At 39.3% G+C, this 23,703-nt stretch overlaps 1 protein-coding gene across 1 annotated transcript in view; it reads right to left on the bottom strand.

The window, feature by feature from the left end:
* Positions 1 to 17,951, bottom strand: part of PAK5 (p21 (RAC1) activated kinase 5) — a 303,214-nt gene extending 285,263 nt beyond the window's left edge. The window contains exon 1 of the mRNA XM_054468155.2: positions 17,637 to 17,951. The gene's annotated coding sequence lies outside the window, so the exon portion shown is untranslated. The remainder of the gene's footprint in view (positions 1 to 17,636) is intronic.
* Between the last annotated feature and the right edge of the window lie 5,752 nt (positions 17,952 to 23,703).

A 23,703-nucleotide genomic window follows, 5' to 3' on the forward strand; every position in this document is an offset into this window, starting at 1 on the left:
AAACTCTAGCACCGATGGTGCCCTCTGGTGTGTAAAACAGGTTTCCTGTCCATACCAATGATAATGGCCAGGTGCGATGGCTTACACCTATAATCCCAGAATTTTGGGAGGCCTAGGCGGGCAGATCATCTGAGGTCAGGAGTTCGAGACCAGCCTGGCCAACATGGTGAAACCCCATCTCTACTAAAAATACAAAATTTAGTTGGGCATGGTGGTGGGCACCTGTAATTCCAGCTACTCGGGAGTCTGAGGCAAGAGAATTGCTTGAACACAGGAGCCGGAAGTTGCAGTGAGCCAAGATCATGCCACCGCACTCCAGCCTGGGCAACAGAGTGAGACTCTGTCAAACAAAAAAAAAAAAGATGATGAGTTTCATAAAACCCACCCATATCTCAAGTCCAAGGTTAACTGTGATTATTTTCAGAACACAATAATTTGTAGCCTGCCTAACCTGAATATCCTATTGGCAATCACTGATATGACCTAACTTTGGATCCCCTTCTTGCTCCACAATTTTAAAATACCGTCTCTACTATCCTAAATGACCTCAACTGATACATTCTCATCAAGAAAGCCATCTGGGTTATTTTTGAGATCCTACTTCAGGCTGCTAACTGCCCAACATCCATTCTTCACTTTTTCCTGATCAAATACACTTTATCACTCAGTTAAAATTCACTGACATTTACTGTTTATCCACACTTACAGAGGACTAACACTTGCGTTTCTGCTCTCAGCATACTTGTTACATTCTCTTCTTTCTCCATGCAAAATTATTTTTGGTTTGGGGTTTCTTGCAAGACAGACTCAAAATCATTTTGTATTATATATTCTCCAGCTTTCCCAAGTTTCAAGATAGCTATTCCTAAAAATGATCATGGGCATGAACAACATCTTTGGGGATATAGAGTTCCCAAATAATGCCATGGAAGATACAGCTTATCAACTGGTCCACCAGTACCCTACAAGAATGCAGGCCCAGTGTGGTGGCTTACGCCTATAATCCCAGCACTTTGGGAGGCTGAGGCAGGCAGATTGCCTGAGCTCAGGAGTTCGAGACCAGCTTGGGCAATATGGTGAAACCCCATCTCTACTAAAAATACAAAAAATTGGCCAGGTATGGTGGTGCATCTCTGTAGTCACAGCTTCTTGGGAGGCTGAGGCTGAAGGATTGCCTGAACCCAGGAGGCGGAGGTTGCAGTGAGCTGAGATCCTGCCACTGCACTCCAGCCTGGGCAACAGAGTGAGACTCTGTCTCAAAAAAATAAATAAATAAAATAAAGCAATTACATTACATTACACAGGCAAATGATTTACTCTCAGGAATATTTTATCTTTCTGTTTCATTACAAGGTCAGTTGTAGCCTTACTTCTGTTTCATTTTTCAACATTAGATGCGTTTATAATAACAGCTCCCTGCTTAATTATGTACAATTGAGCCCCTATAGTTATATCATCTTGTTCATTTGGAAATGACTTTGAGGGCAACTTAACACTCTGGCTCAATGCTCTTTTACCCACTGTACATGGAATGCTCTTGTCTACACTAATAAATTGCCCAATCAATAGCTCACAATTGACTAGCAGAAGATAAATTTTCTTTTCTTACAACAACTTCTAAAGGATCTCTGAAGTTTGGCAGGCAGAAGTTTGGAAGTACAGAGAAACTAACATTCTCTGGGAACAGCCTTCAACTAATGACTGATGGGAGTTGGTATATAAATATCTCAGTTCCCTCCCCTTCGGGTGGACTGATTTGGAGGCATGAGTTTTATACTATTTCCCAGTTCCTCTATTTTAATACTCCAATTTTGGCAGCCTTTCTGCTATGATTTAGATGTACATGTCCCTCTGAAATTCACATGTTGGAACTTAAACCTGAAGGTAATTATACTAAGTGTCTTTAGGAGGTGATCAGGCGATCAGAGCTCCACTGTCATAGATGAGATTAGTGTCCTTATAAGAAAAGCTTGAGGAAGGAAGTTTATCCCTTTTTTACCCTTCTGTCATGTGAGGACACAGCATTCATCCTTTTCCCTCTGGAGGACATAGCAACAAGATGCCATCTTGAAGCAGAGGAGAAGCCCTTTCCAGACACTGAATCTGCTGGTGCCTTGATCTTGGACTTCCAAGCCTCTAGAACTATAAGAAATAAATTTCTATTTTTTAAAAAGTACCCAGTCTAATGTATTTTGTTATAGCAGCAGGAATGGACTGACAGTTTCTGATATGGTTTGGCTGTGTCCCCACCCAAATCTCACCTTGAATTATAATAATCCTCACATGTCAAGGGTGGGGCCAGGTGGAGATAACTGAGTCATGGGGGTGGTTTCCCCCATACTGTTCTCATGTAGTGAATAAGTCTCACAGATCTGATGGTTTTATAAATGAGTTCCCCTGCACAATTAATCTTGCCTTCCACCATGTAAGACGATCGTTTGCTCTTCCTTCGTCTTCCACCATGATTGTGTGGCCTCCCCAGCCATGTGGAACTGTGAGTCCATTAAACCTCTTTCCTTTATAAATTACCCAGTCTTGGGTATGTCTTCATTAGCAGTGTGAGAACAGACTAATAAACTTTCCTTCTATGTGTTACTTTCCCTCTCTCTTAATGGTATTCCACGAACGTTCCAAGTAAACTACTTGCTCTTGAATCCTTGCCTCAAGGTCTGTTTCTGGGGGGATATCCTAACTAAAATAGAGGAAGTTAAAGGAATTACACTTAGAACTTGAGAAAATATTTTTTACCTTTTTTAATGCTTGTAGAAGATTAATCTTAATCAACAGAGCAAGGCAGCACAATCTGCTATTTACTAGGCATAAAATGGGAATAGTGATAACACCTAACTTATAAGCCTACTGCAAGAATTAAATGAGATAGTGTTTACAAAATATATAACAAAATATCTGGCATATAATACATGTTCAAAGAACTTGGTTACTGCTCAATCATTGTTCTAACTCTGAGGCACATCTTTTCTTTCTATAACCAAACAAAAAACTGAACAAATACCTAGTATGTGTCATAATTCCATACTTTTCAAACATTAGACAGTTTCAAAAATATCCCTGCTGTGTTTCATTTGAATTAAACCAAAATGGAAAAAGAATATTAAATCTCCAAAAGGAAGGCCATGTGTGGTGGCTTATGCCTATAATTACAGCACTTTGGGAGGCCAAGGCAGGAGAATTGTTTAAAGCCAGGAGTTCAAGACCAGCCTGGGCAACAAAGTGAGGCCCTGTCTCTTAAAAAAAATTTCCAAAAGGCAGTTATGGTTTATCTAGAGAAGAATTGGCAGCTCTGGAGCAATGGTGTCCTTAGCAGCATTAGAATGAGGTTAGGGTTTCAACCAGCACTAAAATTCTACTTCCAAATGAAAAAACGTGAGGGTCTTTGCAGCAGACAAATCATATGCAATTTGGAGTGCACTGTAAAAACGGTCCCCATCCCTAACTGGGATGCTGTCCCATGTGTATCTACATGGCAATTTCCTCTCCTCCTTCAAATGTCACTTTCTCAATTACACCTATTCTGACCATCCTATTTAAAATCACGCCCTTTACTGCCACCCATCACAGCCCTTTTGATTTCCCTCATCCCACTCTATTTTATAAAGCACTGATGACCTTCTGGCATTCTATACATTTATTTATTATGCTGTTTCCTGTCTGTCTCTCCTTCTTTTTTTATCTTCTATGTTCACAGAAGAACATTTTTATCTTCTATGTTCATTGATATGACTCCTCATGGTACATGCCACCTGAAGTAAGCAGAATAGTACTCAAGGTGCAGCTGCTGAATGGGTGAGCAACTCGTTGGGAATATTCATTGTAATATCTGTTTCCTATTTTTTAATCTAGTCTTCACAGGAGAAAGCAGACATAAACAGACACCACCCTAATAGACAGATCCAGTTATCTTGTTTTAATCCTACTAGTTAAGTGAGTAACTTAGAGCCAAATGTTCTTCTGTTTTACAGTGATATTCACAGTCATTGCACACCCTGGTCTTTGTAGAAAAGAAAATTCTTTTCAGTGGGTGGACTGTGCTCTGTGTTTAAAATAAAATTGAGGTCTGAAAAGAAATGGGAAGCTACTGTTATCACCCTTCTATCCCAAGCAAATAAAAACTCTAGGGACAACTCTGGAATTTTCTATCTCACTTGTTTTTCATTATTTTTTAGTAAGGTACAGTGATATTATTATTCTTAGTCGCCCTGGGTGATTCCAATATTGATTTTGAGATTTTTCCAGCCATTCTATAGAATGCATATCATTTATAAGGTTCTACTTCACTGCTGTGGGCACAGTTGCATTATGGATGTTTTATATTTTCCAGATGACAATATCATATGAAGTATGATACCATCCTTTTGCGTTTTGATAATCCCTACTTCCAGCAGGCTTAAAACCAGATGATTTCTTTTCCATTTCAGTTTAGTTCAAATAAAACACAACAGAAATTTTTAAAAAATTGTCCAGTGTTGAAAGAAATATTGAAAAAGTAGTTGCAGCAGCCTATTTAACTATGCAAATGTTTTCGCCAAATATCTCTAAACTCTATGCTTTTAAATAAACTTCATACCAGCATAAAGTCTTACTTCTAATTTTTTTTTCTAGGATAAAATTTTTAAAATGCATCTTTCTAAAATGTCATTTGCCTTATATTTAAATTGTTAAATAAGTTGGTCCATATTTTTGGGAAGCAAGATTAAGAAGACACAATATATGAGGATAAAATGATCCAAAAATATAGAGCAATTCAAAGGTTATAATTTGAATTATATTCACTCAAATTCAAAGGTTATAAATTCAAGACTTTAATGACCAAGAGGGTAACATAAACAATTAAAATGGCCTGATTATAGGCAGTAGGGAGTGATGGGGACTGTGACAAAGTGAAGACTCCATGACCGATCCATGTTAGAGGCAGCTGCTACTCAGCTACAGCAAATGATTGCCATGAAGAAAAATGGTCAGTGTTGACAAATTTTGCAACTATGTGTATGTGTCTGTATTTGTGTGTGTGATTTTTTGAATAAGAGAAGCCAGAAATCTATATTTTTTTTCTGGGAAATTTCACACTGTCTGTGTTAAACAGAACACATCTATACCACAAAATTAGACACTGCTCTAAATTGACATAGTCAAATATTTAGTACCTAATAGAATTCACAGCGTTCTACACCTTCCAGCTTTAAAAGGATAGCTCAATTCGATTTCAAAGATAGTAAAAATCTCCAGTTTTCATATCCTGTTACCTAGGGGTTAGTAGACTCTAACTGGTAAGTGATTCTTTCGACCAGTGTAGACTCCTAATATGCCAACACAGGAACTTGCCTTAGAAATCCAAGCTGAAGCACACAAGGTAACTGCTGTCATAGATAGTATCCATATATTGCTTTAAAAAATCCCTGGCATTTATCATCCTAGAATCTTCTATCTCTGAGAATTCTGCCGCAAATATATCTGACTACAAGCCTGAAAAGCCCTTGGGACTCACCCTGGGGAACCTCTTGCTGGGATCACTCACTTTGATTTATTTCTCTCCCAAACTTTCCGATTTCTTCCTCATTTTATAGTGCATCTGTCGCTATGGAAATATTGGTGCCGAAGACTTGGGCAGAACCATATAAAACCCCAGCTTTCAACATACAAATCAAGTGATAATTGAGCAGGAATCACACCACCAATTAGGCATATTCATACCAGGTCTGGGACAATAAAGCAGTAGGTGTTATGCTGCATCTAGCAATCAAATAATTATTCTCAATGTTTTTCAAGAAGCTCAGTTTATTTATTCTATTGTGGGGAGGCCAGCTCTCAGCTTATAGTTTGCTTCACCACTTTCTCTCTTTTCCATGTGTTTAGAATCTCCACCTTATACCCATATCCAATATTGGAATTTTTGTCTTTCTCCAACAAGAAACAGGTAGAGGGTTTAATCTTTCTCTCTACCTCTTTTTTATTCACAGAAAATAGAAAACTAGTATTAGTGTGAAACTAGTTTGTGTGTTTTTAAAGAAAATGGATGAGATAACTTTTAGATTAGTTAATTTTAGATTAGCCAATTTTTGTTTAGGACTCCAAACAGAACTTTTCTTATCTGCTGAGTTGCTGTATACCACAGCATTGATTGCCTTGGATTCAGATGATACAGGGTTTGACTCAGCTTCTTGACTCTATCTAACTGCGTGATATTTTGCCTTGAGTGGCCTTTTAAATCATGGCACCGCCTTTTCACATTTGCATTCAAATTTTTTAGCCTGGGTAATATCCATTCATCCATAGACATTTATTAAAGACCTGACATGTGTAGGTGTAAAGCCAGGTGCTAGGGATACAAAGGTGAAGAAACAAGATGCCTGCTTTAGAAGAGTTCCCAGTTTAGTGCAAGAAGGAAGTTAAAAAAAAAAAATCTACAAAACATTGTGATGACTGTTTGAGAGGAACAATCCAGAACCATGTGGGAGGATTTTGGGGGAGGGGCGGGGTGGGGGAAGGTGGTAGCTGGATAGAAAGTTTTCAGTGAAGGGGTGATACTCAGATAACAGAAGATCATTTTGGGGGTAGGAATGAAAGAGAACAGATAGCAGACTGACAGAAGATCTAATTGAGAGATGCAAAGGGGACTGGCAGTGGAGACAGGGAAGGGCACATGCAAAAAATGTTTTTTAGGTTGCAATTTATTTACTTACTTATTTATTTAGAGACAGAGTCTTGCTTTGTCGCCCAGGCTGGAGTGCAGTGGTGCGATCTCAGCTCACTGCAACATCCGCCTCCCAGGTTCAAGTGATTCTCTTGCCTCAGCATCCCAAGTAGCTGGGATCACAGGCGTGCGCCACCATGCCCAGCTAATTTTTTTTATATTTTTAGTAGAGACAGGGTTTCACCATGTTGGCCAGGCTGGTCTCAAACTCTTGACCTCAGGTAATCCACCCACCTTGGCCTCCCAGAGTGCTGGGATTACAGGCGTGAGCCACCGCGCCCAGCTAAGTTGCAATTTAGATACTGCTTGGCTGTAAGGGTGGGAGAAGAGTAGACTCTACTTGGACTCTGAAAGAGAGAGCACACAACCTGCAGGTAGGTACCTGTTATCTTAAAAACCCTCAAAAAGGGTTAAAACACTACTTAACTCAAGGAGTGAATAACTATTATTCAAATATTATTGGCAAATTCTTTTTGTTTGTTTGTTTCTCTATCTCTAATACCTAGAGAAGAGAGAACATTGTCCTAAAAACCACCAGGATGAGAAAAACTCTAAGTTGTTTCTGTAAATTTTTTTAAATCCCCCTCCTCCATCAGTGTTTTTATTTTTAGAAGTTAAATCATACCCACATAGCAACTGTTCCTACTTTAGAGGAAGAATCTTTCTTTTAAACAAATAAAGTGTGAATTTTCTATTCTTCCAGGAAGTTCACTTCCTGGGTCAGTAAACTGTAATGTAGCTATAAAATAAGGGGGCAACACAGCTGACAGCTAAAAACAATTAGCTAAAAAAACAGTATTATACAAACACCATTTGCACAATTCCAGTGACCATTAGAAGCAAACACATGAAGTTCCCTCTAGAAAATAGCTAAAGAATTTCTTAAATAGTATGCCAAACTTGAATTTTAATTGGAAATGAAGCTAATAACTGTTGTGTCTATCAGAGATCTTATATTTGGAACCAAAGGTGGGAGTTTCTCTCTCTCTCTCTCTGTTTTTCTCTTTCCCCTTCTCTCCCTTCTTCCTTTCCTTCCCCCATTATGTAAGTTGTTATCAAAAGTGATGGAACCAATATTGATTGCAGAAAGTCTTCTTGGTTCAGTTGGAAAATAGGGTAGTAGAAGAGTAGTAGGGGTATGAACCAGTACTTTAGAGAAACAAAGGTACTCCTTATGGCCAATTTACCTTTATCATCAATGACACAACGGTAATTCCATTGAAAATTATCAAAGGAAATCCCACAACTGGATATCTGTTTTAAAATGTAAGTTAAATTTGCTTCTTATACAAGCAACCAAATATTGATTTTTGGTTTGGAACATTCAGTTAATCACAATACCAAACACCGCAAGGCAGTCCATTCATTTACTCTCCCTTTTCATGAGGAAATCTGCATGAACAGAAATGCTGAATCTGAGGATTTGAGAGTATTGGAGAGTCAAAGTGGGTTGATTAATCCAGTGACTTTTAAATTATCGGAGGTTCAAGGACCTCAAACAAAACTTTTCTTATCCATTGAATTGTTGTATACCACAGCGTTTATGGCCTTTGGATTCAGATGATCCGGAGCTTCTTGACTCTATCTAGCTGCATGATATTTTGCCTTGAGTGACCTATTTTATGGTGCTCTTATGAAGACTAATTAATATACATAGGTAAAATACTTGGATGTGGGCTTAACCCATCTTGTTCAATATGTTAGCTATAGTCACAAAAAGTATAATCTATTTTTCTTATAATCTACATTGCTGTTGCATGATTAGCTAATTATGCATGTGTGTCTCAACAATTGAGTGTTACCTTTCTAAAACAGTTACCTGAGCAGGCCTGATCCTAACATTTGAGAGACAAGAGTACAAAAGGAGTCCCACATGTTACAGATCTCAATATTTAAATACCATAAATCAAGCTAAAAAATGTTAATTTAAATGTGTTATATCTTCCTGGCTTAACAAATATGCCTTCATAACAACGTAGAAGCCAGATTTAAATTTAGAGTACTTAAATTCCGGAACATAGCAAAGCAAGGAGACCCAGTCTCTGCTCCCCTCCCCATCCCTTTCTCTTTCTACCATGGCCTCCAGCACGTGTGTGGAGACTACAAAGTCCACAAGTCCAAGCTCCACTTACACCTCCCACCAACAGTCTTTTTTTCAGCCCCCATTGGGCCCAGGAGCCCCATGAGCAGTGAATTCCAAGGTCCCAGCTATGCAGAGCAAGGCTCAGAAGGAGGCAAAGGGCTCAAGGGGAAACGCGGGGTCTTTGTTGCAGAGGAGCAGGGCTGTCCAGGTGCTGAGAAGTTGGAGTGCAGAGTAGCAGAGCCCTCTAATATGCAGTGACCGGGACAGGGACCTCTCTTGCTAATTTAAGATTATTTTCTCTGTCCTGTTTTTAGTGCAAGTGAAGAACAATTACCTCTTTTTTCTCTTCCACTTACAAGTCATCTTTCTTCACAGAAAAGTTTATAAAGAGTTATAAAAGCAACAACATGATTGTTAAGTTGCCTGGACAGCCACAGACATTTCCTATTTATCATGAGAACTGCAGTAAGAATATGCACTGATCTAAATATGATCTTTTAATATTTAGTTAATAATAACTTTATCAACCAAAGTTAATTGAACCAAGAGGCTGGTATTCACGGTGAACCAAACTCAAACATGACTATTGGGCTTGCTGAATATAAGATCATTCAGAAAAGAAGGCTAGACCTGTGTTGGTGCCTGACCTATTTCCAAATTATACCTCTTGCTTCTGCTTCATTGTTTCTTTCAGATTATACCTTTCTAGGATTTTCTGTTACCTGAGAAAACGGGACCTTCCTTTCAAAATTCCTGCTGGTATATAAGGATCAAGCTGAAAAGCCACACTCTTCCTGACATGTCACTACTGGTTCCAAGAGGAAAAAGTACCTTCTGTGTGGGGCACCCACATTGCACCTTCAATGACGCACATCACAGTGAACATTAGACCATGAACCTTAAGTTAAACTCCCATGTCATAGCAAATGTTTCCTATGGGAGGCGAAGAGAGGGATGAGTGGTATTCAACCCTGTTTAACCCTAAGTCCTAGGGTAACGGGCATTTCTGTTGTCTTTTTTTGTTTTGGTTTGGTTTGGTTTTGGCTTTTTAGCATCCATCACATCTCTTGTGTTTCTTTCATTGGAAAGGGGTAGTGGGTCGACTAATCAAGGCACCCCCCTCCCTCCTATCCCACGCCCAGTGGGCTGGGTGTGGGGGAAGAACCCCAAGCATAGCAGCCAGTGGACTGTGGTCAAGCTCTGAACAAGTCATTCTTGGCTGGAGTCTGTTTCCAAAGTGCCTGATATCTAGACCTGGAGCTGACTAGCTTCATCTGCTTCCAAGCTGTTTTGGGGTGTGTGTGTGCGCGCGCGCGCGTGTGTTTGGGATTCCCCATCCCCCGCCACATTCCTGGCAATTCTTTTAGCTACCTAATATCCTTCTAGTAAATTCCTTTTGCTGGAGTTAGGCAGAGTTTCTTTCATTCGCATGCAATCTAAGAGTCATTGCTGATACACTTGGCAGAGCCCCTGACGCAAGAGATAATCAATGAATGTTTGTTACATAAAATAATAACTACAACCTAAATGTATATCACTGTTTATTTGTAAAATAGTGGGGGTTTTTTTCTGATTCATAAAACAACACATCATTGACTAATTTTTTTTTTCAAGGCAGGGCCTCACTCTGTCGCCCAGGCTGGAGTGCAGTGGCGCGATCTTGGCTCACTGCAACCTCCACCTCATGGGCTCAGACATTCCTTCCACCTCAGCCTCCTGAGTAGCTGAAATCAGAGGTGTGCGCCACCACACTCGGCTAACTTTTGTATTTTTTGTAGTGATGGGGTTTTGCCATGTTACTCAGCGTGGTGTCAAACTCCTGAGCTCAAGTGATCCACCCACATCCAACTCCCAAAGTGGTGAGATTACAGGTGTGAGCCACCACGCCCGGTCTACTAGTTTTTAAAATTTGGAAAAGTGTAACAAAGTAAAAGCCATCCATATTTCCACCACCCAGAGATTGCCTAACTTTTTAATTTTTTTCTGTTTTATTAAATATACCTGCATGATGTTTTCATTTCACAAAACACATATTAACAATACAATATATGTAGTAGTGCATTTTGTTTTTTTCCACTTAAAATTGTGGTGAAGTTTGTTTCATGTCATTATATAATCTTCAAAATAATTAATTTTAATACCTATATAATAGTCTGTTATCTTGGGACCTTAAATATCTTTACCAAGCTCCCAAGTTCTAGTTATATAGGTTCTTTTTAATTTTTATTACTATGAAATATATTACAATACACAATTTTACCTGCAACTACTTCCTTACCAAAGACAAAAGAAAACATAAAATAAAAAACAAGAGGAATAGTATGTCAAATAATTTAAACTTTTAAAAGCTTTTGGCAATTTTCTTTTTTTTTTAATGGTGACAGAGTATCACTCTGTCACCCAAGCCTGGAGCGCAGTAACGCGATCTTGGCTTATTGCAACCTCCACCTCTCAGATTCAAGTGATTCTCTTGCCTCAGCCTCCCAAGAAGTTGAGATCACAGGAGTCTGCCACCACACCCAGCTATTTTTTTGTATTTTAGTAGAGATGGGGTTTTCCCATGTTGGCCAGGGTGGCCTCAAACTCCTGGCCTCAAGTGATTCACCTGCCTTGGCCTCCCAAAGTGCTGGTATTATAGGCATGAGCCACCGTGCCTGGCAGACATTTTGATAAGTATTTTTAAACTTTTCTGTAGGAAGGTTGTATTATGTAACCCTCCCACCACAAGTAATGAAAGAGATTGTCCTTCTCACTGCATCCTTGCCAGTATTGAGTTTATTTTTTGTATTTTTTACTTATTTAACACATAAAACACGGCACCTCATTGTTATTTTAATTTGCATTTCTGTGATTAATAGTAATAACATTTATTAAACGTGTGCATTGGTCTTTTATTTCTTCCTTTTGAATTATGCATTCAGATATTTGGACAATTCTATTGGGGTGCTATTGTTTACTCACTGATTTGCAAGAGTTGCTCAGGGCTATCATGAACTGTCATGTCATGTTTGGTGTCAATATTGTTTTCCATGATTCTGTTCTGTTTAAAATGCATGCATTGCTGCATATGAAAGTTTAAAATATATTCAAATCTTTATTTTGCGCTGTAATTCTTCCCATTGATTTTATGTTTAAAAAGTACTTCCCCTAAAATTCGTTAAATATTTTATTCTAGCTTTGTTTTCCACCTTGCATATAAACTTATCAATTTATGTGGAATTTTGTTTGGAGGGTCATGTAAACAGAGGTTCTTAGTTGAATGCTTTCTATACACTTAGCCAATTTCCATGACGTTTTTGTCAAATACTCCTCACTGTTTCATAATGCCTTCTCTGTCATATTTCTGGTTCTAAGAATGACCTAAATCTGTTTCCAGGCTCTTCTATTCCACTGAGCTATTAATCAATTCTTACACCAGTACTACATTGTTATAATGATTGTAGTCAATGATCAAATTTACTTTTGTTTCAACTATGGCACCCATTACCACCACCGCTCCCATCTAGCTACCTTCACCCCCCCACCACCCACATCTACCACCCACCACCCCCACCCATACCACCTCATCCCACCACCTTCATGTATTCGTCTCCACCATCAAACTTCCCCCCACCTCCACCACCCCCAGAACTCCACTCCCCACACCACCTGTATGTACCACCACCTCCCATCTTACCACCACCACTCACCTCCCCCACCACCACTACTATTCTTTTGAAAAGCTTTCTTTTATTTTTATATAGTGATTCTTCCAGATGGATGTTAGAATCATTTTGTAAGGTCCTCCCAAATCCCAATGTAATAAAACTATATAATTGATCTGGGAAAAATAACCGTTTCATAATATTCATCTTTCTACCAAAGCATGTCTTTCTTTGTTTGCTTCTCAGTTTATTGGTTTGAGTAAAATTGTACAGCTTTCTACAAAGGCTTTTATGTATTTCTTATTATTCACAAGTATTTTATGCATGTTTCCTATTTTTCTTACTCAATTTATATATTTGTGAATTCATGAATAGAATCATTTTCCATTCTACTTTTTAGTTAGTAAAACACTGGCATTTTGGGTGGCCATCGATTTTTGAACACGTATGTTATAACCAAAAACCTTACTGAAATTTTGTACTAGTTCCTTTAGGTTTTAATTGATCCCATTTTGTATCCATCACTTTTAAACAAAATCAAGGCACATTGTCTAATTTTTGGTTACTTATATTAAAAACTTTACTTAAGCATAGGCATTAAATGCTATTTTACTATTTATTTTTAAAAATCACCCTTTTATGAGACTAATATAAAGGTCTGAAATTGAAGCCACTTTAGAAATCTAAAACATAACATGTGTTCCTCTGTTGAACTACATTCATTTCCCTTGGGCACTCAGTCTTACTATTCAAAACTACAAAAAGGGCTCTGAATGAGAGACATTAAGTCACTTCTCACTTGGATTAAACAGGACAAATTTAGACAATTAAACGAAATAAAACAATTCAGAATTTTGACAGAAACACACCAGGAACTTGTTGCCATATAAAGAGCAATTTGTCTCCTAATTTAACTCCAGAGATAATGGCCAGGATGATTTTTAAAATAAAACATTGCCCACCTAGATATAGTGAGAAAGCAATTGCGTGCTCTTCTATATATGAGCAGATACCTTTTTCCCCAGATAAGCATACATTTCCTATTTCAAAAGATCAGAATAATAGTACCAACAAATTATTAATTCACAAAATATTTGTTGTGCTCCTAGTAAGTGTGGGGTCCTGTGTTATTGGGAAAGATTAGAGGGTTATAGTGATGATTATGGACAGGAATTGAAGAGACACTGGCATATAACAGAAGCTCAACAAATAATTAAATGTATTACTTATTTATTATTATACATAATGATTATTATTTATTGTTTACTATTAATTTCCAGAAGACAGAAAGTCTAGTTCACCATTGTCTTCCAAGGGCCTAGCATGGCAAATATAAACATGCAATAAATATTTGCAGAATATTTGTTGACTGATTGATGTATTTTTACAAAAACCTCAGTTGCCAAAAAAATATTTTGACTCAATTCTTAACTTCTAGCCTAAATCAGTTCTTAAAAGATGCATTTGTTAAAGCCAAGAATACTCTCCTTTTGAAGTCAGAATAAGGTTCTAAATTGCTCTTTCTATACTAGAAAAAAAAAACTTTCTAAAAATCAGATCTTGAAGTTGGCACAGGAAAATGCTATGAGGCAGAGTATTCATTCCTTCACTCATTCGCCAAACGTTTATTGAGCACCTTCTGCATATAAGACATAAAATAAATGGCCATTATAGAGCTTACAGACATAGCCAAACAAACAGGCATTTGCAAACTGGAATAAGTGCTGTGGAATAAAAGTAAAAGGATGATGAGAGATTTGGGTTGGTGGGGAAGAGAGGTCAAGGAAGCCCAAGGGATGAGTATGACCCAGACTGGCAAAATATAGAGGGAAGATGGTTGGGGATGTTCCAGAAACAGACAGAGGGTCAGTGTGACAGCATCAAGAGGAAGAGATGCACATATGAGGCTGGCCAAGTATCAAAGGCTCTAGGAGTCTCTGGAATCTGTCCCAGGTGTGTGGGTGGTATTTTATGTAGGGAACTGACATTATTCTATCTGCTCTGGATGAAGGATTAGAAGAGCCAGGCAAGGAATCAGGGGTCTTGTTAGGAAGTTATACTAGTGGTCCAGGTAAGAGATGATAGCTTGCAGTTTGATAGTGGTGGTGGTGGGGATAGAAAGAATTTATCAAGATGTATTTAGAGATCTATATAGAAAATAGCATTTATAAGATGGCATGATGGTTTTAAATGTGGAGGGTCAAGGGAAAGGAGATGCCAAAGGTGATTCTTGGGTTTCTGGTTAAAGCCACTCCATGGACAGTGGTGCCATTTACCAGGTTAAGAAGGACTAGAAAGTTGTTAGCTTATCTTTGTTGCTATTATTGTTTTTGTTATTTAATTCATTTTGTTTGTTTTGCATTTGCTTGGAAGGGTAGCAAAAAGGATGGAAGGCAACATCAACAAATCAACTGGGGACACAGTATGTTTGAGATACTCTAGAAGACCCAGGTCCTGGGTTGTCTTGCATAAATGAGGTACCTTTGAACTCTGCTCTTCCCTACAATGGTTGTGTATATAAAGCCGCAAATAGGTTAGTTCCCTTAAATAATCTTTAAAGTATTTTCTGAACCCATGCTACTCTATCTTTACCTTCTGCTCTTGTGCTAACATAATGTTAATGTTGTCATTAAACACAGTTCATAGGGATGTTGGTGTACTGGGATGAAGAGTGTCTCCCAAGAATTCATGCCCATCCAGAACCTGTGAATATGATTTTTAGAAATCAGGCATTTGCAAATGTAACCTGGTTAATATGAGGTCATATTGAATAAGGAACAGGTCCTAAATCCAATATGAATGACGTCCGTATAAGAAAAGCGAAATTTGGACACAGGGACAGAGATAGAGAGGAAGATGCCATGTGAATACAGAGGCAGAGATTGGAGTTATGCTGCCACAAGCCAGGGAACACCTGGGGCCACCAGAAGCTGGCAAAGGCAAGCAAGGATCCTCCCTTAGAGGTTTTGGAGGGTGCATGGCCTTGACAACACCTTGATTTTGGACCTCTAGCCTCCAGAACCATGAGAGAATACATTTCTGTGGTTTTAAGCCACCCAGTTTTTGGTAACTTGTTATAACTGCCCTAGGAAACTAATATAGTTGGGAAATTTAAGGGAATTAACATGTTTGAGCCTGAATCATTATATAGGGCACATAGCATAGGTTCAGTAAATATCCATTTCTCTCTTACTCGTAACGGTCACCACCATTCTCCTGGTGGTTTAAATTATGATTAATCCATACATCTATTCATCTAGATAGGTCTTACTATTCTGAGGACTGTTTTATAAGTGAGGAAACTGAGGCTTAGGAAAGTTAAATAATTTTCCCAGACTCACAAAGCTAAACATAGAAGAGTCAGAGTTCAAACACCTGCCTCCCATACCTACAGCATTTCAGCAGGTCCTGACAGAGTGGAGAGGCACTACCAGACTAGATTTTCAATGCTTAGATAACAATTTGATTCAATGCTTAGATATCAATTTTCAACTGATATCTAATTAACAGCAATTAAAACATATTTATTAATAAAATAACAAGCTGCAGATATCTAGTACAATCTCTACCCATTCACAGAAGAACACAAGATTTTTAGTCTAAGGCCAACATTACCAAGGAACCTGCCATTGGCTTATATTGCGTCCATTTAGCAGTGCATCTGCCTTGCACATACGTACTCCAAGTCAAGGTATTATCAGACTGGACATTTATGGCTTTAATTTACTTAAATGCATTTTCCTTATGTATTCCCCCACTTCATTTTGATGATACTGACTCATTCTCGCCACCTAACAAGACTATAAAAATAGTGTGAGTGCAGAGGAAACTGTCTCCAAACTTCATATTCTAAGATGCCCATCCTTTATATTATAAAGCAAAAAATAAACCCATGCTTTAAATTTACCTTTCTCCCTAACTAACCTGGTTATCTTTCTCCCCAACACTGAGTTGTTGTGCTGTTGAATATAACAGATACACAAACCTAAGGTGGCACAGCTCTTATTATAAGGTGTCAATTTCATAGAATTCTAGTGTAGGAGGGACTTCTAAAAAGCATCTTGTCCACCTACATCAGGTAAGAGAAAGAGTGTCTACAGCCTCCAAGTCCCAGAAGAGAAGCGGTTGCACTAGAAGATTTTTGTGAGTTACCTAAGACCTTGTGGCTATGTCTTGGTAGAACTCCGTAGAATGCCAGGTTTCCTGATTTTCCTAAAAGTGTGTTCAGTCTTTCAAGCTGTCATCAACTATTAACAATGACACTTTACTCTGGCTTTGTGCCAACTTTTCTTTTTGTTTATTATTCTGGCCATAAAAAGACCACCATAAATAGCCTCAGCGTTTCAGGTTCCCTTAATTGATATCTAATGTTGACCAATTAACTCAGCCCGAGTTGAAAGCTCCATATACACACACATGGTTTCAAGAAGGGCGATCGCGCTTATCCTCCAAACTGAGCAGTGATGATCCCTGGACTTATCAAGTTTACCCTCTAGGAGGCTGACATGGCACACAATTTTGACAAGAGTTTGGAACCGAGATCCTCTTCCACGCCCTGCCCACAACGGTGCCCACAAGCAGAAGTTCTCTCTCTCTCCGTTACAACCCACAAGGCGCGCGCGCACACACACACGCGCGCGCACACACACACACACACACACAAATAACAAAGGAAAACACAGCCTCATAAAGGCTCAGCTATTGTATCCTCCAGTCCACACCTGCCAAAAGACAAAAACCATACGGGAATCCTGCTCTGGCAATATGTCCAACACTTCTCGGGAAAAGCAGCGCCGTGGCACCCCCAGGGCGTGCGCTGCTGTATACACACAAAGAACTGGTGCTGGGCTTGCGAGCGGTTCGGGGTATCAGCACGCTCTCAGGGCTGGAATCTGGGGTTCTCCTCCACGCCCTCCCGCCCAGCAAAATGGAACCATCCTTTATTTGGTTGGTAGAGAGCCCAGGCTGGATAGTAGCGCATGGGTTGAGGGTGGGCGGTCCCGTATCCCTACCCTCCAGGCAGCAGGTCCCTAGCCTTTGCATCTCCTAGGAGATGCAGGATCGCGCTGTCACAGTGGTCCTCTTCGCATCCTCTCCCGGCAAAGAGAGATGCTCCGGGTACCAGCGGCGCGCATCCCCGCAGGCTCCTCTCCTCTCGCGGATACCCACCCAGGCAGCCCCGACAGGCGCGCCTGCCTACCTGGTGGCCGGCTGTCAGCGAAGCGGCGGTGCCTCAGCCCCTTCTCAGCTGCTACAGCGCTCCCAGCGCCATGTTCCCGGTCTCCCCGGGCGCACGCTGGGGAACTACTACTGGCTGGGTAGGGGCAAGGGGGGCGGGGGCCAGCGGGAGGGGGTAGGAGGCAGAGCCACAGCTTTCTACTCTCCACCCAAACCTCCCCCAGCTACTGAGCATGCCCAGCTGCCCGGCTTCGCCCCTCGGAGGACTGTCCATGAGCGTACGCAGCTGCTCCGGGTTTTCGTGGCAGCCGGCGGGAGGCAGGCTGTAGCGGCGGCCGGGGGTGGAGGTGAGGGGGAGGGTCGGGGGGCGTGTCTACACTCAGGGTGCAGGATCCCGGAGCTGGAGCAGGCGACCAATCCAATCACGTTTACTCCCAGTCGTCCCCGGCGGGGGCAGCTCCTGCACGCCCTCTCCCCCAACACTCGGGATTTGCAGAAATTTTGTTCAGGACCATTGCAGGATTGAGTTTTGCTTAAAAGGCTAGCAGAGGTGGGGAGGAGGAGGGGCTGAGAAGCAGAACAGTGGGCTGGCCTCTTTGCCACCACCTGGACCAGTGCTTCTCAAACTTTAATGTGCCTGTGAATTAAAATGCAGATTCAGATTCAATTGGCTGGGTCCTGAGATTCTGCAAGCCTAACAACCTCGCAGGTGATGCTGCTGCTGGCTCTCCCACCACTCTTGAGTAGCAAACATCTAGAGAACCCCTTATCTGTGACCTCTCAGTGGCTATGCTTCAATCCGCCAGCCCAGCAATGGTCTCTCGTGTCCACAGAGACTCCTCCAGCCTGGGGTTGCTGAGCCTTCCCTGGAAGGAGTGTTCCTGGGGCTAGGCTGTGACCACCCAGCTTCTCCTTAGCTGCTGTCTGATTTAGAATTGAAGGCCCAGGGGAAGAAGGATTCCTGGACTTTTTCATGCTCACTTTGCTAGCTGGCTAGTAAGCCAGTTGCTGGATGAGCTGCCCGGGTCAAGTCTGAACCAGTCTGCCTTGGCTGTCCCTTTGCCTTTCCTGAGCTGGGACAAAAACTCAGACTGGGCATCAAAGTGTTTATTGTACATCTAATAGCAAGCTTGGGCTTGCCTAGTTAAGAAAGCTGACAGATTATGACAAACATAGAGCGCATTTTTGTACCAAGAGATGGCAGGCCTTTGTGTTCAGTGATGTTTGGGCTGAAGTTTGCAACGATATTTGCGGTTCAACTTGAACTTCCCAGTTGCCTACTGCCCTCCCAGACTCTTGAAGTCTCCAGCATTATCAAGACTCTAGTGAATGAAAGACCTTCACGAAGTAGTCCTGAGTTTTCACCCTTGGAAATGAAGAAGCCACGCCCTTGTCTGTCTTCAGCTGCCACAAAAGTAACCTTATGAGCTAGTCGTGGATATGGAATCTGATCCCATAACTAGATAGCAGGTTACAAAATAAGGATTTGTATCTCTCTGTTCCCTATTATACTCAATGACCTTAGACAGTTTTCTATCTAATAGTATAGTAGTTATCATTTCCCCTTGCTTGTTTTCCATTCACTTAGTAACTTTAATATCGTACTGGCCATATCAAAACAGAAACCACAGGATAAATGGATGATTACTTTTCTCCCTCAGTAGTCCCGTGTCCTTGTGTATCACACTCATCTCTTCCTTCTCAAAGCTGCACACAGCCCTAGCAACCTACCCACTGCCACCATTGTCACCCCCACAACTATATGCATAAATATTCTCTACTTTTGACTTTCTTATATGTGTGCTCATATAGATGCAAAAGCCAGAACATATTTTTACTGAGATATCGTTTATTTGTCATTGGTTAGTATCAGTTAAAATTTTTATTTGAAATATTGAACTTTAATCACTTAAAATAGCCTTCCTGTTATACATAAAGTTTGTGTTTGTACATTTGTTTCTGCTAGTTAAATATGATGATGATTGTTAGCTGCCTCAAATTTATTTTGGAAGCATGCAAGGTAAAAATTATAGATGAATAATAATGCTATTTCTGTAAATACTGCATTGCATGAATTCCTAAGGGTTTTCTTTATATGTAATGTCATTTCTTGAGGGTTTAGCCTGCAGTATTTGACTAGGGACCAACATCTGTGGGTGGGAGTGATACAGGAAGCAGGAGCAGGCAGAAGTAGAAGCTAAACTGTGATGCAAGCCAATTGCAGTCTTTGTCAGCCCCTTAGGGAGCTCACTAGCTAGGGTGATCCTTCAGAATGACCATGAGTTGGTCTGAGATAGTCAGTCCTTTATATCCACATCAATCATTGAGCATGGGCTGTTCCTAGGAGGGGGATGAACTTAAGACAGGTAGCTCTGGCAATTCCTACAGGTAACGACAGCTAAAGCCCTCTGTCAGCTGTAGTCCCTGTGGCTGCAGTAACAAATCCTTCACTTAAGGGGAATTTAGGCAAAACATTCCTTTGTCCACCACATTGATATATTTATTGAATACAGCACTTTTGAACACACAAAATAGAACTCTACTGATTTGTCAGAGAGATTTTAAAACTTTATTTTTGAATAAGTAATAGACTTTCTCTCTGGCTCAAAGATTTAAAAGTTGGAAAATAACCTGTAATCAGCCATTGAGAGTATACTATCTATTTAGGTATCTGGCTGTATGCATTTTTTATATGACTAGTTTAATTATGATTTATTGAACAGGCATGTATTTATATTGTCTACCATTTAAGACATAATTTTCTCTGTCAAAATCTGTATTTGTAATTTGTAATGGGGTAGGAATAAGTGTTTGATAGTAAATAGAAGTGTATTTTTCAATAAAACAGAGCTACTGACTAGTCAAGATTTCATGAGAAACTAATGTCAACCAACCTTGTTGACACCAAAAACTGTGACAAGATGAACCTGAGGGGTGGAGAACTTGGTAGATTGGCTGACAGGGATGTGTAAGACAGCATACTGGAACCCAGGTTCAGACTACCCAGCTCATTCTCTTTACCTTCTCCATGCTATGCATCTACAAGTGGCTGGAATTCTTTTTTTTTTTTTTCTGTGAAAATAATTCTGTATTGTGGTAAAATATATATAAACATAAAATTTACCATTTTAATCATTTTTAGGTATATAGTTCAGTGATATTAGGTATATTCACATTGTTGTGCATCCATCACCACCATCCATATCCAGAACTTTTTCATCTTCCCAACCTGAAACTCTGTACCCGTGAAACAATGACTCTCATTGACCCATCTCTCCAGCCTCTGGCAAATTGGCTGGAATTCTTGAAAGATGATCCGCAACCATAAGGGAACCAGCATGGATGCTAGAAAGGAAGCAGGACATTTGCTCAGATAGTGGAGGTAGGGAAAGAATAGGAGGTGGAAAAGAATGTTCCAAGGAACATAAACAAAAAGCATATAAAGAATAGGTCTCTAAAGAATTCCCCCAAGGAAACAGAAAAAAAGTTCAGACAAATATTTTTTCCCAAGTTTCAATGGAATGAAAGGCAATATAATCTGAATAATGTTTTTTAAAAGCACCATAAAGAAATATAAGGATTTAAAGATGGACAGTAATACTAAAATGAAAGATAAACTAGCAGAGTTCAGGGAAAAATAAAATCCATTAAACCACTCAAAAGGTAAGAGACTAAGGGCCAGGCGTGGTGGCTCACGCCTATAATCTCAGCACTTTGGGAGGCCAAGGTGGATGGATCACCTGAGGTCAGGACTTCAAGACCAGCTTGGCTAACATGGTGAAACCCGTTTCTACTACAAATACAAAAAAATTAGTCAGGCGTGGTGGCGGGCGCCTGTAATCCCAGCTGCTTGGAAGGCTGAGGCAGAAGAATCACTTGAACCCAGGAGGCAAAGATTGCAGCCGAGATTGCACCACTGCACTCCAGCCTGGGCGCAACAGAGGGAGACTCCATCTTACAAAAAAAAAAAAGAAAGAAAGAAAGAGAAAGAAAGAGAGAATAGGAAGAAAAAAAAGACTAACCACTGAAAACACAGTGATAGATAGACAAGTACTTAGCTACTAACAAATAAGATATAAAACAAATCATAGACCGTTTTTATGAAATACAAACAAAGGAGATCCAACACATGTACAACCAGTAACATGCAGGAGCTGGCTTGCACCAGCTTGCAAGAGCTGATTGGGCATATGTACTGCTTCCTAACTCCATTTTCAGTAACAGCTTGAAATCAGCCACTGTGGAAGTATTTACCCCACACAAATGGACAAATGCTACAAATCAGGGTTTTGTTTGTTTGTTTGTTTTCAGACAACTGGTTATTACATATCTACCAGAATACCACTTTTTACAACCTTTGCTGTTAAAAAAAAAAGAAAATGGAAGAGAAAAAAGTAATCAAAGATATAATAGAAACACAAAAGTTAATTTCCTGAAATAGAGAGTGTTAGATCAGCAGAACAAAAGAACACAATTGTCTCAGGGGAAAAAAAAGAATCATCCTGGAACAATTAACCCTAAAATATATCCTACTGAAGTTACAGAACTTCAAAGACAAATAATGTTCTGAATATCCAGACAGAAAAGGCAATTTACATATAAGAAAAAGAAAGTCACTGTGCATTTAGATTTCTTCACAGCATCAAGCAATGCCTGAGGGTGTTCTAAGGGAAAGAAAGAGTGACCTAAGAATGTTTATTTTCCTACACTGGTGTTCTTCAGATTTTCAAGGCAACAGTCAATTGTTCTCAAACGCAATAAATCAGTATATACAGCAGATAAAAACTTTTATAATATTCTACTTCATTATCAAATTTATACAACTAAGAGATAAATTTAAAACACAAATCTCATGAACGATGAAGCTGTGGTCAAATGTTGTGATAATGATAATCATATTTATTTTAAAATAAATCTAAGACTAAACCACTGTGTTTGGCAGTTTTAAATCAGAACATAAATATAAACCTTGACAATGTCAGTATCATTGGATAACTTACTGAAATCTGAAGGTAGAAAGAAGGGAGTTGTAAGGAGTTTTAAGTATAATGATTTCCTCAGCAAGTGGTCAATGTATATTATTAAAGTTGCAGCAGATAGCTAGAAAACCCCATCTCCGATCTCATCATGCTTTTTTCACAGTCTATTTTTCTTACCTTTAAGCGAGTATGTTTCAAACTTATCTCTCTTGATATGAAAAAAACCTTTTTCTGAAGTTGAGAGATTACTGCAGGCACATTTTAGGTTCTTTTCTTATTTAATTTTAATAAGATTAAATATAATTTAGTTTTAAAGTAGCATGTGTGCTATCATCCACATATGGATGCTACTTGAAAAAGTATATCTGTCAACTTATCCTACTTGTTATTACCTTATACTTTTATCTCTTTCTATACAGGAAGATTTATGGAATATTATAAACCAAGGGACATTTTTGATGAAAAGATTTTGGGTTGATTGTTTACTTCTCCATATTCCTTAAAGTTGCTTGAAATTTTAGACAATAAATGTATGTGTTTTAAAAAGAAGCCATTATTCTCTTCAAAATATCCCAAAATATTATTCCTTTTTTATCCTTTAAGTAACATTTTTATTTATTTATTTATTTTCTTCTTCTTCTTCTTCTTCTTCTTCTTCTTATTATTATTATTCCTTTTTTTAACATATTAAAACTTTACAGAAAGTTGGGTGCAGGGATACACGCCCATAGTCCCATCTACCCAGGAGACTGAGGTGGGAGGATCAGTTAAACCCATGAGTTCAATGCCAGCCTGAAAAACAAAGACCTTGTTCCTAAAAATAACTTTTTAATTAAAAAAAAAGCCTTACAGAATATGAAAATGGAATGAAAACAGATAATTAAAATACGTCTGGATTAAAATTATTTAGACAAAAATGAAGAGAAGACACAAATCACCAGTATTGGGAATAAAATAGGTACTAAAACTGCAGATCCCGAAGTCATTAAAAGGATAACTTAAGTAAATACTTGGAAAAACTTTGTGTTCATAAATTCAACCACTTATAATAAATAGACAATTTCTGAAAACCACACACTAACAAAAACTCAAGTAAGATGAAATACATAA

Source organism: Pongo pygmaeus, chromosome 21 (genome assembly GCF_028885625.2).
Source record: "Pongo pygmaeus isolate AG05252 chromosome 21, NHGRI_mPonPyg2-v2.0_pri, whole genome shotgun sequence".
Classification (NCBI taxonomy): Eukaryota; Metazoa; Chordata; class Mammalia; order Primates; family Hominidae; genus Pongo; species Pongo pygmaeus.